The following is a 14156-nucleotide window of genomic DNA, read 5'->3' as shown; positions in this document are numbered from 1 at the left end:
GCCTATCTCAGCAGCCATTGGGCAGAAGGCAGGAATCACCCAGGACAGGTCGCCAGTCCATTGCAGGGCAGACAGACAGACATATACATTCACACACACTCACACCTAGGGGCAATTTAGCATGTCCAGTTGGCCTGACTGCATGTCTTTGGACTGTGGGAGGAAACCAGAGCACCTGGAGGAAACCCATGCAGACACGGGGAGAACATGCAAACTCCACACAGAAAGGACGCTGGTTGCCCAGCTGGACCCAGGCCCTTCTTGCCGTGAGGCGACAGCACTAACCACTGCACCACCATGCCGCCCATGTATGTTACATGTATATATAAAGCTATAGTTCTATTTTTTATAGCACCTGGGATGAATATGTAAAATAAGAATTCAACCATTGAGAGCAAACTGTTTCACTCTGCATGTGAATAAGGATCAGTGGCCGCTTGCATAAAACATCTTAAGTGAACTTTGGCCTTAAGTATTTCCTTTTTTAAACATTTCTCTTCAGAGTGAAAAGTGAAAAAATCCATAATTGTAAATTAAAATGTAGACCTTAACTTTGTTTCCGTACTTTTTTTAAACGTATCCACTGCGGGGCCCATAGCTTACCTTTTCCTTGTATTTATTTTTTTCCCCTGAAGCCCCCTTGCAACATTTTATGTGGTTTTATGCACCAATTCTACCCCTTAGAATTAAACAGCCTGTTTATGTTATTGTACCTTCAATACAGATATATGTAAGTGATCTCTGTTCTGATTGGTCTTCTTGTGTTTAGCCTCATTCAAAAAGCAGTCCAAGCTGAAACACTCCTTATAGCTTCAGTATGAATAGTCAGTAATATTTAAATGCTCAAACCACTCTGAATAACTGTTTAATGCTGAAATTCTGAAAAATTGCTGGAATTCTCCTTGATTGACACTGAGAAGTGTAATTTTTCATTGTTTAACTTTAAGAAGACAGTGAAAGCTCAGTGTTTTTGTTTTCCCACCTTGTTTATGTTATTTTGTCCCCCTTTCCATTTTTAGTCTTGTTTTTTTTTTGTCCCCATTACTGTTTTTTCCATGTTTCTGTTATTTTGTCCCCTTTTCCATTATTTCGTCATTGTTGTTTTCCCTTTCTCCTTTTAAAGTCCCTGATTCAGTTTTTGTTTATTTTTGGCCCTTTTTCCAGCCATGTATCTGTTTGTCCATTTTTGGTTCTGTTCCTGTTTTTTTTCAAACATTTTCATTAATCTAAGAAAAAGAAACAGAAATAAACATCCCAATGTAATCATATCCCATTTTCTCCCCTACTTTACAACATTTTCACATCCTTGATTGTCCAAGGATGGGCTATTTCATCATTTCTAAATTTCTATTTTAAAAATAGCATCAGGTCATTGAGTCTGGTTGATTTTCTGTTTTTTGTTTTTTTTTTGGTTTTGTTTTGTTTTATTTATTAATTTGTTGTCCTTTTTTCAGCCCTGATTCTGATTTTTTTTGTTGTTGTTCTTCTTTTTATCCTTTTCTTCTTGTCTTCTGTCTGCTGGTATCTCCGGATGTTTCCTCAGAATAAAAAGCCAGGCTTGTTTGTCATCTCTCCCTGGGGGTCTCTTCCAGTTATGAAGCTGTCAGCGCTGCTTTGTCTGTTTAATCCCATCGTACAACACACACACACACACACACACACACACACACACGCACACTCCCGTCCTCGTCCTGTCAGAGTGAACCAACCAGCGAAGTGTGTGTGTGTGTGGTGTGGGTGTGTGTGTGTGTGTGTGTGTGTGTGTGTGTGTGTTTATTTAAGATGTAATTTAAGAACAGAGTGAATGGTGTAAACACATGGCGTCTGTCTGAGGGTCCGGTTTGATGGAAATGGGAGCAAACCGTTCACACTCAGCACTGAAGTCAGCTGTTAGAGCCACAGGTTTCTCTGAAGATGGCTTTAACTCAGTGTAAGAGAAGAAGTGACAACATTGCTACTCATTCCCGGCCACTTTATCAGAAACCCCTTACTTTAAGCTCCACTTTGCTGCTGTTCAGTGAAAGACTGTAGCTCATCTGATACACAGATGCACAGTCATCCTCCAGCCCTTCATCAGCGTCTTTTCCTCTTCTCTGAATCAGGCAATAGTATGTCAAAAATCTGACTTAGTATGTCAAAATAATGACTTATTTTCTTAAAATTTTGACTTACTATGTAAAATAATGATGTAATATGTTTATTATTATGTGAAAATCACTACGTAGTTTCTTGAAATTTAATAACTCATTATTTCAGCATTTTGAGAGAGAAAGAGAGGGGGGAGAAGGAGAGAAAAAGAAAGAGAGGGATAGATAGAGAGAGAGAGAGAGAGAGAGAGAGAGCATAAAGAGAGAAAGAAAGAGAAAAGGGAAGAGAGAAACAGAAAGAAGTGAAGAGAAAGAGAGAGAGAGAGAGAGAGAGAGAGAGAGAAGGGATGTGAGAAAGAGAAAGTCAAAATTTTGAGGAAAATAGTATTTTTTTGAGATAATAAGTAAATATTTCAAGAAAATTTGTTCACTATATGAAGTGCACTATATGTCCAACTGCTTGTAGAATCATCTTTTATAGAATCATCATGCTTTTTGTATTTAAACTCTGCAAGTATTGCAGTAATACTTGTTTCAAGTATACTTGTTTCCAAGTTTTGGTCAGAAACAAAACGCCCAACAGAAAATTATCCAATCAGGATTGTTTTCTCTGTGGTATCCAGGTAGATACAGCTAAGTGAGCTCTCCCATTGGTTAGGACTTCAGGAGCTGGACTGAAGGCCTTGCATGTTATTTTAACTACCAACATAACTAGGAAGTGACAGAGGAATCAACCAATCACACTTCGATTTATAGCAGGAACCAAAAAACATCACTCTAGACCTTCTGGGAGTTCAAGATACATCAGTGACTGTGAAAACAAATTTCAGATAAAATATATGTAAAGACTTTCAAAAGCTTTTTAATCTAGAATGGCCAAAAATTGTTCACATGCAGCATTAGCTTAGCGCTAACATACTGTAGTGTTCACTGCTAATAAAAACACACAGCTTCGCACAAGTTGTGGTGCTTTGTTTTTCAGCTGTTTTTGGCCACGGCTACGCCGTGCATAAGCAGAGTTTCTTTCTCAATAAGAGACCTTAGCAAAATAAACCCAGTGAAAAAGTGCTGAAGAACACCAACCTAAACCTAACATGTCAACATTTCCTGAACACGCTACAGTACAATTAGACACTTGCGGACATTAGCATTATTATAGAGGTGCTTCTTTCTTGATTTTTGGCTGCGTTTTGAAATTTATGGTCTGAACTGAAGGCCTAGCTCTAATAGTCTTCGTTCACCACTGATAAAGTCTCAGGTGCCACTTCTGTGTGATCTTATTTGTAAGTGCTGCAAATGAGAGAAAAAAGAGAGAGAAAGAAGAGAGACATGAAAGAAAAAAGTGAGGGAAAGGGAAAGAGAAAAAGAGAGGGCAAGACAGAGAAAGAGAGGGACGAAAGAGAAAGAAAGTAAGAGAGGGGAATTGAGAGAAAGAGGGAAACAAAGAGAGGGAAAGACAGAGAAAGAGAGAAGAAAGAGAGAGAGAAAAAGAGAAAAAGAGAGGGAAATAGAGAAAAAGAGAAAAAGAGAGAGGGAAAAAGAGAAATAGACAAAGAAATAGAGTGAAGATAAATAAAAAGACAGAAAGGGAAGAAAAAGTGAAAAGAAGAGAGAGGGGATAAGAGAAAAAGAGAGAGAGGAAAAACAGAAAGGGAGAGAAGAAGAGAGAAAGAGGGGGAAGAAAAAGAGAGAGGGAGAAAGAGAGATAGGGAGGGGTAAAGAGAGAAGGGGAAATAGAAAGAAAGAAGAAAGAGAGAGGAAGAGAGAGATGGGAAGAGAGAGAAAGAGAAAGAGAGGGAAGAAAGAGAGAGGCGAAGAGAGAAAGAGAGAGGAGACAGAATGAGAGACGACACAGGGAAAGGAGAAGAGAGAAAGTGAGGCAAGAAAAAGAGAGAGAGAGAGAGAGAGAGAGGGAGGAAAGGAGAAAGTGGTGAGGTGATATTTCTTCTCTTTTTTTTTAAATGTCTTTTATTTTTATGGATCACTGATGACACCTGACTGAATATATGAGACACTGTAACATTTTGTTTTCCTATGTGGGGAAATAAAGGACAAAGTTACTGTAACTGCTTTTAAAGAACATTATTATAATGAAAGGACTGTTAAAGGGTTGACATCATGTTCCTCGCTTTTTTGAAGTTTGAAGTCGTTTGTAAACATTCATAAAATTTCAAAGGTTCATTTAGTCACTAGAACTTACAGTCCATATGTGAAAACTACGTTGCCCGTTTTGAATTCAGTGTTTTTGTGATGTCACGAAATCTCATATACAAATATCCACGTATTCAGCCTACAGCAGTTTGGCTCTGCCCACTCGCACTGAAGTTAAGAAATAGACTGCTTTTTGAATGTGAGCCAATATAGGGCAGCCAATTGGAACAGAGCTCATTTACATATATCAGTCTTAAAAGCAGCCTATTTTATTCTAAGGGATAAAGAGGGGCTGGAAAACACTCAGAAACATGAAGTATGACTGTTTTTGGTACATGAACCCACACACATTAAAAGTGGACAACAGGGGAAAAATGTAGGATATGGGCCCTTTAACGAAAGGTTTGAATTAGTTGTGAGTGCAGACAGCAAGCACAGAAAGCGACCACCAGAGGGTGCTGTGGTGCTGATTTTGCTTGGGCTCTCTACATATGCAGCAGCTTCAGTTCCTTCACTTTCATTGAAAATGTTTGTTTTGGAAATAAATGACTACAGAGGTGTCAAATTCACCACTTATATTTGTCTTAGAAACAAATTTCAAGCTTTTAGATCAAAATGTCATTAAGATTATGAAAAACATTCAAATTCTGACGGCTGCTGTAAATGTGCCTTACAGCTGTCAGTTTAAAAGTGATTTTCAGGGCAGTAGATTATGGAGCTTGATTTAATAGTGAATCACATGTGGAAATAAAACGATTAACTCATATCCAAATTTTAAATCTGGATGTTCTGAGCATGTGCAGAAATCTGAAAAACATTTTCAATTACACCAAACCAAAAGTGAGTTTTTGTCACTTACTTTATCATTAAAGAGAGAGAGAGAGAGAGAGAGAGAGAGAGAGAGAGAGAGAGAGAGAGAGAGAGAAAGGGAGAAAGGAGGCAGTGAGAGGAGAAACAGAAAGGGAGAGGAGAAGAGAGAAAGAGAGGCAAGAAAAAGGGAGTGGGGAGAGAAAGGAAGATGGAAAGAGAGAGAGGAAGAGAGAGATGGGAAGAGAAAGATAAAGAGAAGAAAGATAAAAAAGAGGAAAGAATGAGAGAAGAAGAGAGAGGGTAAGAGAGAGAAAGGGAGAGAGGAGACAGTGAGAGGAGAAACAGAAAGGGAGAGGAGAAGAGAAAAAGAAAGGGAGAGAGGGGGAGAGAGAGAGGATAAGATGGAAAGAAAGGGAAGAGAGAGAAAGACAGGGAAGAAAGAGAGAGAGAAAGAGAGAGAGGAGTAACACAATGTGCCAATTTTCTCATCATGCTAAATGTATTTGTTGAGTATGAATGAGTTAAATGAACTAACTGTAACAGAAAAGTGAACCGGCTCTTGTAGGATTGTATATTAATTACTGACTGTGTGAGTTAAAGGGGAACTCCAATGATTTTTAAAATTTATGCATAATTCAGTAGTTGAGATGTAAACAAAGTCATTCAAAGTGGTTTCATGTGAAATAGTTCATTGTAGATGCACTTTTTTTACAGTGATGGTGATAGGAACCAGGGGTTGTAATGTCTACAACACAAATACAGCCATTTTCATTTACTATCCAAAACCGTTATATATGTAATGTTGATGATGGTAAAATAGTCATAAATCTGAAAAAGTATGTTTACTTTGGGGACTATTTTGCCTCACAATTTCCTGTATGTACCCCTCCACTATGAATGGATTCTTAACATATGTTTTAGGCCAAAATCTTCTTAAAACTATCGGAAAAAAAATCTGTTTTGTATTCATGTAAGCATGATGTTCAGTGAGGGTGAATGGGTTATGATGTCACATTCGCTGGAGCGATGCCACAGAAGAACTCATTTGGGTTATCTAAACAACCTTTCAGTGAATGGTTCTTTAACAGACCATATTTTTAAATGCAGGTGAAGCACCTTTCTTAAAAACATGTAAAGCACCTCTACGCAACGTAAAGGTTCTACACCACTTTTTTTTAGAAATGTATGTCCAAGCCAAGAATCATTTAGAAACCTTTATTTTTTAAGAGCATATGCTTTTAGATGGTCATGAAGCAGAGACTAATGAAAGAAACGTTTAAAGGTATTACATCTTAACCATTCAATTTTGCATAAATTTTGAAAAAGCAATGGAATTCCCCTTTAAAGTGATGTAGCTGAAGGCTGGGCGCTCTCTGGTGGCCGCAGGCGGGAACGCAGCGGCTCAGCTGAGCAGCTTCAGTAAAACAAAGCTGCTCTTTCACCCCCCTGTTTCTTACACAGCGCAGAAAAAAGAAAGAGCTAAAGTGAAAAAAAAAACTTCTCCAAACACAGAAAGGTCAGTGATGACGTGGGATGAGACTGCCTGACCCCTGTGTGTAGAGCTGTGACTCTGGAAATGGGGGACAACGTGGCTATGGGCCCAAAACCACAAGCGAGCTGCACGGGCAATTTAAACCGTATGTGTGTGTGTGTGTGTGTGTGTGTGTGAGCTTGGGGGGGCCCTGAAGTGAAAATCTAATCAAACACAGGCTACACACACACACAGTATCTAGGCCTTACAGGCTTAAAGAGGAATTCCACCAACTTTTCAAAATTTCTGCACAGTTCAGTGGTTTGGATGTAAACAAAATCATTCAGAGTGGTTTGATGTGAAATAAGAAGTTCTGGGGATGCATTTATGGAAAACATTTGGGTGACTATTGACTTTTAGTGTTTGTGCGCTACATTAGCCTCATAGCTCTAGCTTATTACTGAAGAAGCAAAATTTGGACACCAAAAATGTTTTTTCTGATAAATGGCATCTGGAGTAAGTGGAGTGTTGTGTGAATTTGATTTTCCACTGAACCGTTCCTTTAAGAGTCTAAGCTCGAGTCCTGTACAGATGAATATTGTCTTTCTAAGACTGAATCCAGCTCCTGAATGTTTTGGCCTTTTGAAGAGCTAAATCAGGTGTGCTTAATGAAGCAGAAGGTTAAACACTGCAGTTCTGTGAAGCTCCACCTGCCTGAAGACGTTCAGCTCTTACGTGACCTATTTTCCTCTCACTGAAAAAGTTTACTGCACACATTTCAGTATAATGTGTTGTATTTTTTAGTCTTTGTTGTTGTTACATTACCTCTGAGATTTTACAGATTTCATATTTACACCACAATATGTACTGTAAAGGGGCCATATACTACAATTTTCTTGTATTTTATCTTTTCCTTAAGGGCCACATACAATATTTGTGTGGTTTTATATACTAAAACAGCCAGAATTCATTTTTACATGACCTCTCTTTATCTCTCAGAATTAAACAGGATGTTTTTGTTACTGTGTTTTTAAGCATTTATGCAAATGAGTTCAGATTGGCTGCCCTCCATTCCTTAGAACTTGAGCATGAGTGGGTGGGGCTAACCTGCTGTAGGCTGAATTGGTAGATATATGTAAATGAGATGGTTCTCATGACATTACAGAAACAATGGATTCAAATTGGACTGTTTTTTCACTTTAGCTTTCATTGACTGAATGGACTGGAGAGTGAACAGCACATTTTGAAATTTTAACCATGTTTACACACTACATTATTTTTAAAAAAAGCAAGGGAAATTCGGTTTTCCATGATATGCTAGCTTGTTCAAATAAAGAACTGAACGTTGTTTGCAGTATTGAAAATGTATTTGGCTTTCAATAGCTTGCCATGCTAGTGTGGGTGAAAATGTACACATTTTCTATCTTCTCGATTGAAATTAGCAAGAAATTCAAATTTCTAGCATGGTTGCTAATACTACTTACCTAGCCTGTATGCTAGCATGGCTCTCAGCACAGAACTCACTGTGCCGTGCCCCAGTTTTCACAAAAGTTGGACTCGGCCCCATTAGCATTCCAGCTTGCTTGTTTTAAGAAGGGTTTACATGTGGTGCACACCTGAAACCAAGGCTTGTAAGAGTTTCTGACGTCCAGTCACAGGATGCTACATTACTCTCAACGTAACTCCACTCAGTAAATGCTTTTGTGTGCTCAAACTTTACATGTGGTTCTGTAAAGTGAATGATGCATTTGTGTTTTGTATCACATCAAATGCATAGAGAGAGAAACACTGATAGACATGTTAATGAAGAGAGAGACCATTTAAACTGTCAACCAACTGACCTCTCTAAGCTCCGCCCACAAATTTCAGTTTATTCATTCAACCTAATGAGAAACTGTGGAACACGACTCAGTTTATATCACAATACCTACATTTAAAGTGCGTTATTCATTTAACCTAATGAGAAACTGTAGAACTGTTTACACCTTGCATTACCATGTGTTTTGTGTCCGGATCGCATCTAGATGTACTTTGCCTGGATTCTGTTTACACTTTTCACTAAAATGCGTCCCCAGTTTGGTCATACGAGATCTGATTGTACTGTTCCCACGTAAAATCAAATAAACACATGTTGTTTCCATTTTAGTTTTGTTTCATTTTTTCTCCTTTACGATAAGAGTTGACAAGCTCGGCTTAGACATGCTCATTGGCCCGGAGTGCAAGAAGACACTTGGTTTAGGGAACCCCAGCCTCATATATCGTCCATGTTTCTTTGCCTTGTTTATTCTCTAACTTGCTAGTCAGCACTAAGCAGACGCATTTTTGCTCACGTAATTGTATATGGATAACGGAAACACATTTCATTTACACTTGTGTTAAATGTGGTCCACTGTTTTGGATTTTTTTTTTTCACACTTTACTTTTGATGTGCCATCTTTGTATGTACATATAGTCAGTGGCGAACCGTGACTATTATATCTAGGCCTTCAATTTGAGCCATAAATATCAAAACTCAAAAAACAAGAAAAAAGACAGCCCTGCAAGAATGCTACTTTCTGCTAGTACTACTGTGGGATTTCTAATGATATGTTAGCACTAAGCTATTGCTCTTGCACATGAACATTTTATGGCCATTCCAGATTAAACACAAACATCTGAAGCTTGTAAAAATGTTTTATTTGAAGCTTGCAACGGCTTTAACAGGGACTTTATTTCTTAAAAAAACTGGTCCCAAAGCATGATTGGTGGATTTCTCTATCACTTCCTAATTATGTTGGTAGTCAATCTGAAGTGTAAGGCCTTCAGTGCAGCTTCTGAAGTCCTAACCAATGGGAGAGCTCGCTTGGGTGCATCTCCTTAGATAGCGAAGAGAAAACTATTCTGATTGGATAATGTTTTGTTAGGCATTTCAAGATTTTAACTTGCTTCTAACCAAAACTTATTATTATTAATACAATGCTTGCAGAGTTTAAATACAACAGACATGATGATTCTATTAAATAAAAATGAACTAAAAATTGCAGATGAATGTCTTTTGCAGGAGTCATTAGGTTCCCCACTGCATGCAGCATATATTCAGACTGAACATATTGGCAGATGTCAGACAGTAAAAACTCAATAGCTTACTTCAGTTCTTATTCATCCTGTACCAGGTTTTCTGGAAACAAGTATAAGTGCTGTTTCAAAGGCCAGGAAAAAGAGATCCAGGTGGTAATTAAAGGATATTTCAAATGACTACAGTAACTCAGATTTGTCAGAAAGCTCAAAGCTAAATATCATAAAGAGCCAGAATAACTCATGCATAATGTCTCATTTGGGGGAGACTGAGTAAACGTTTTAAAATTCAAAAGTAGCTTCTCTGTCCACATGAAATATATTCAATGAGCATGTGTGATATTTTTAGTGCTGTGAGGGGAAAAAGCACTTTCCACCTCAAACACGTGCTGAATGCTGATGCCAAAGTAAAGGCCGGAGTGAAAAGGCAGACATTACCTTTAAGCCGCTACAGTATTTCAGCTCAGTGCTGACAGCTCTGAGGCAGCGTCACAAACAGCCCAATGTCTAACGCTGAGGTCAACACAGTAAATAAATACAAGAGTGCAAACATTAAATAAAAATAAAGCACGGTTTGGGGCTGTTTGGAATCAGTGACAAGAGTGAGTTACACAGTGTGCATAAATGCAACTCTGCAGATTTTAGCTGTGATCATACCAGCTAAGTGTTAGCATTAAAGGGACACTCCAACCAAAATGAAAAATGTAACCATCACATCACATATGACGTAAACATGCCTAGATTCCTCCTACAGTGGTGCTGCACTAAGTGGTGCAGCAAGGATTTCTTGTTTAAAGATGAGAAAACCTCCCTTCTGATGACGTGTCTTGAAGGTGGGAGGAATGTCTGCAAAATACAACTGCTTTAGGTTGAATTTTTGAGGACCGTTCAAAATGGGATTACTTAACAGAAAGGATAGCAAGCTATAAGCTAAAGTTGGTAAGGAGCTACCTGGCTATCTAGATATCTTACCTTAGTTTGGCTCCTTTTCTCTGACTGAAAGGGTAAAAATTCATCCATAGTGTTCATTTTATGCTGAATAAAGGTAGAATCGCTGTTTTCTTTACAGTTTTATTCAAAGCTAGCATTCCACAATGCTAGCTTTCTTGTATTTATAAGCCTATAGTTTGGTGGCTAGCAGTCAGAATTGGTTGACTCCACAAAGATTCCCAATGGTCATATGATGTATTTGCATAATGCATGCTGGGTGTTGTAGTCAGTGAACTGATGAATGAAAACATGAAATTCTGAAAAGCTGCTCTACAGAATCCTGCAGAACATGACAAATAGCGTATTAAACTCCATTGTAGGCCAAAATGCCCAATGATGTGCAATTATTTCTGCACATCTATACCTAAGTGGAGACATGCTGAGATGAGGCTTGTCATTCATGTGGTATATTTTTTGTAATATTTTTCATGTAAGGACATTTTTAGAGGCAATAAATTCTTCAGATGTCTAGTTCCTATCACCAACGCTGTGGAGAGTTTTGACTCTAGTTTCTCTGGAATGGCACATTTCACATCAAACTTTGTGTTGTGATTTTGTTTACATTGTAATAATTAAATAATGCAGAAACTGTGAAAAATCGAATTAGAATTTCTCCTTCAAATCTATGAAAGGCCGTGCAGTACTTGTCAGTCAGTGTTGCCAGATTAGGAGGGTTCCCACAAAATTGGGCTGAGTCGGATGGATTTGGCTAGGGAGAAAAATGGCTTTGGCAAGTGAACAAAATTTGGGCTGGTTTGTTGTGATTTTGGCAGGTTATAAAAAACATACAATCGATACTATTAGTTAATAATGCAGCTGAAATTTGAGTGGGCAAGTACCTACTCCCACAGTGTTCATCATAATACTGAAAAACTAACACTGAAACTAAATTAAAACTTAACTAAAACAGCTAACATCCCTTCAAACAAACTGAAACTAAACTAAAATCAAAAACCAAAATATAATTCTAAATGAAAATAAAACTAAGGAAAATTTCAGAACTATAATAACCCTGTAATGTACCCAGTCTATTGATGTAATGGATAAGAGTTCAGCCCAACACAGTGTACATCATCCAGTTTACTCTGCATTACTGACTGTACAGAGTTCTGCTTTAATAGGAAAATGGAATTGTGACCTGCTCAGCAGAGCCTATAAAGATAAACAAGTTCTAAAAACGTGTATGAGGAAGAAATATTTTTATTGTTATTAATTTGCTTTGCTCATTGCTTTGCTCAATTACTTTATTGAAATTATGTATAGTTTCTTTGTCCAGGCACTTCTTAGATGATTAACATGTAATCTAAAATTATATGTAAAAAGCTTTTTGTAGCAGTAATACAATAAACACATTTGTTTAGAGGTCTGAGAGTGCCATCTCGTGACAACCCTAATACTTATCCGCAAATTTTTGTAAGCAAAACATGAGCGGTTAACATAACCTGATGTTTATTATTAATGACATGTTAGATAAATAATGTATTATTTCATATTATGGTTAAAATGACCATTTCTGATGTGTACTTTTTGGCCATTTTTTCATGAATTTTGGTGGGTTTTTCAACATTTTTTGGCTGGAAACTAAAAATCTGGCAACCCTGCTGTCAGTGTTTTGACTGAACATGAACGAAAGCTCAGTAGAGGTCAGCAGAGGTCAGTCTTGCAGTGTGGTCTTATATGATATGGCTTAGCAGGAAACACAAAGGGCCACCGAGTGCAGTAATGTGGAACTGTAATTCTAATGCCACATGTGACTGAGCTATGTGATGAAACAAGCTGGCTGTTTTATTTAACTCAGTGCCCTGAACTCTATGGGTTTGACCTAATAGTTATGTTAGATCTAGGCTGCCCTCCTTACTGAACTGCAAAACTCAATAATGTAAACTTTCTATTCTACAGATCTTCTGTATGTTAGGATTTAAAGAGTTACGCCAAATGTAATAAATAATACCCTTTAGTCCATGTTTATAGATAATCATGTTATCTTTCATCTGTTAGGGAAAAATAGACGCTGAAACACAAATTCAGGGGAAGGTCATTGTTTAGCTGCTTCACCCAGAATTAGCAAACTTCATCTTTGGTATTCTGAACTAACTAGAGCTGCAGCACTGCTCTGCCTCAGGGTGGCGCTGTAGCAAATTGGTTCACCCAGTTGGTCCTTCATAGTCTAGCAACTGTAACTATGCTCAGGATACATCTAAAATACTTTACAATATGCATATTTGTAAATCTGAAAACGTGCCCATTTTGCCTAGAGATTGGTAAAAAGAGTGAATTTTAATTCATTTCCTAGAGAGATGTGTAAGATCTTACTATGTGGAAGAGTGCATTACTAAACTAGAAAAGAGTATTAAATGCAATCATTACAGTGAAACAAGTGAAATGCAATGCACACATAGGATTATGTTTAAACAGTGATATGTGGAAAATGTGCCAAAATGAAAAGCAAAAATCCAATACATTGATTTAATGTTGCTTGACTGGCCATGCGGTGGAAGGAAATATAGTTATGTATTTATCACATTTCATGATTGTAAATTTGATTAAATTCGGACACCAAATCAGCATTTTATTGTTGAAATGCAAATCTTCATGTATTGTTTTTCAGTATAAAGGTCAAGCAGCATGAAAACAGTGTAATAGGGGTTTTGCTTTTCATTGTGGCACGTTCCGCATGTTGCTACTGAAAAGTAACATCAAGTGTGTGTTGCACTTCATGTTTTTTCTTCTGTAATGATTCCCTTTCAGCACTAAATCCTCTCCATAGGTTCTCAAACCATGTGGAGTCATTCAGTAATTACAAATAGACTTGATTAAGTGAGTCCTCACGTGTGACACTGCGTGGCACACTGTAATCTATAAACATGAACTAAAATATATTAGCAAAGTAAACACCTTGAATAACAGTATGTTATTTTGGCATGCAGTTTGCACAATGCTAGCTGGTGGCGTTTAAGCTTCCATTACTTGTTAACTACATTAGCCTCATAGCTCCAGCACTAAAACTAAAGAAGCAAAATTCAAACAGTCCTGGCTGATCAGTTTGGAGTAAGAAAGGGGAAGTTTAAAACCGATTTTGGCCAGCTTTTGCTTTAAGTGGACAAAACACTGATTAATATATGGGGAAATGTAGTAGCTTTTCCTCCACAGCTTGGCAAGCTGTTGCTCTGTTTTGCTCCTTTTAACTTTAGGCTTGTTGTTTAACAGTTTTCTGTTTTTTCCCATTTCTGGCACTTCTGCCTCTCTAAGCACTATATATTTCTGATATATAATCATGCTCAGTTGTGTACATATTTTAAATGAAAAAAAAAAACTACCCATGCCTGGGATTACTGAAGTTTTATTACAAAACATTTATTGAACAACATCATGTGAGAAAATGCTATGTAGAATATGCATTGGGTAAAAAAGTACATCAATACCAAATGTTTGTAGTATAAATGAGCAATTCTTCCTCATTATATGTGACCATATAAAAACGCGTAAGTAAGATTATAATTATATATACTATTATTTACAATTGCTTTAATGTTTTTGAAATCCAATTCTATATTGATGAACATTACTGAACTATAGAATCCTGCCCTGCAGGT

Source organism: Colossoma macropomum, unplaced genomic scaffold (genome assembly GCF_904425465.1).
Source record: "Colossoma macropomum unplaced genomic scaffold, Colossoma_macropomum, whole genome shotgun sequence".
Taxonomy (NCBI): Eukaryota; Metazoa; Chordata; class Actinopteri; order Characiformes; family Serrasalmidae; genus Colossoma; species Colossoma macropomum.
The sequence above is the reverse complement of the archived record's forward strand: the minus strand, read 5'-3'. Positions refer to the sequence as shown.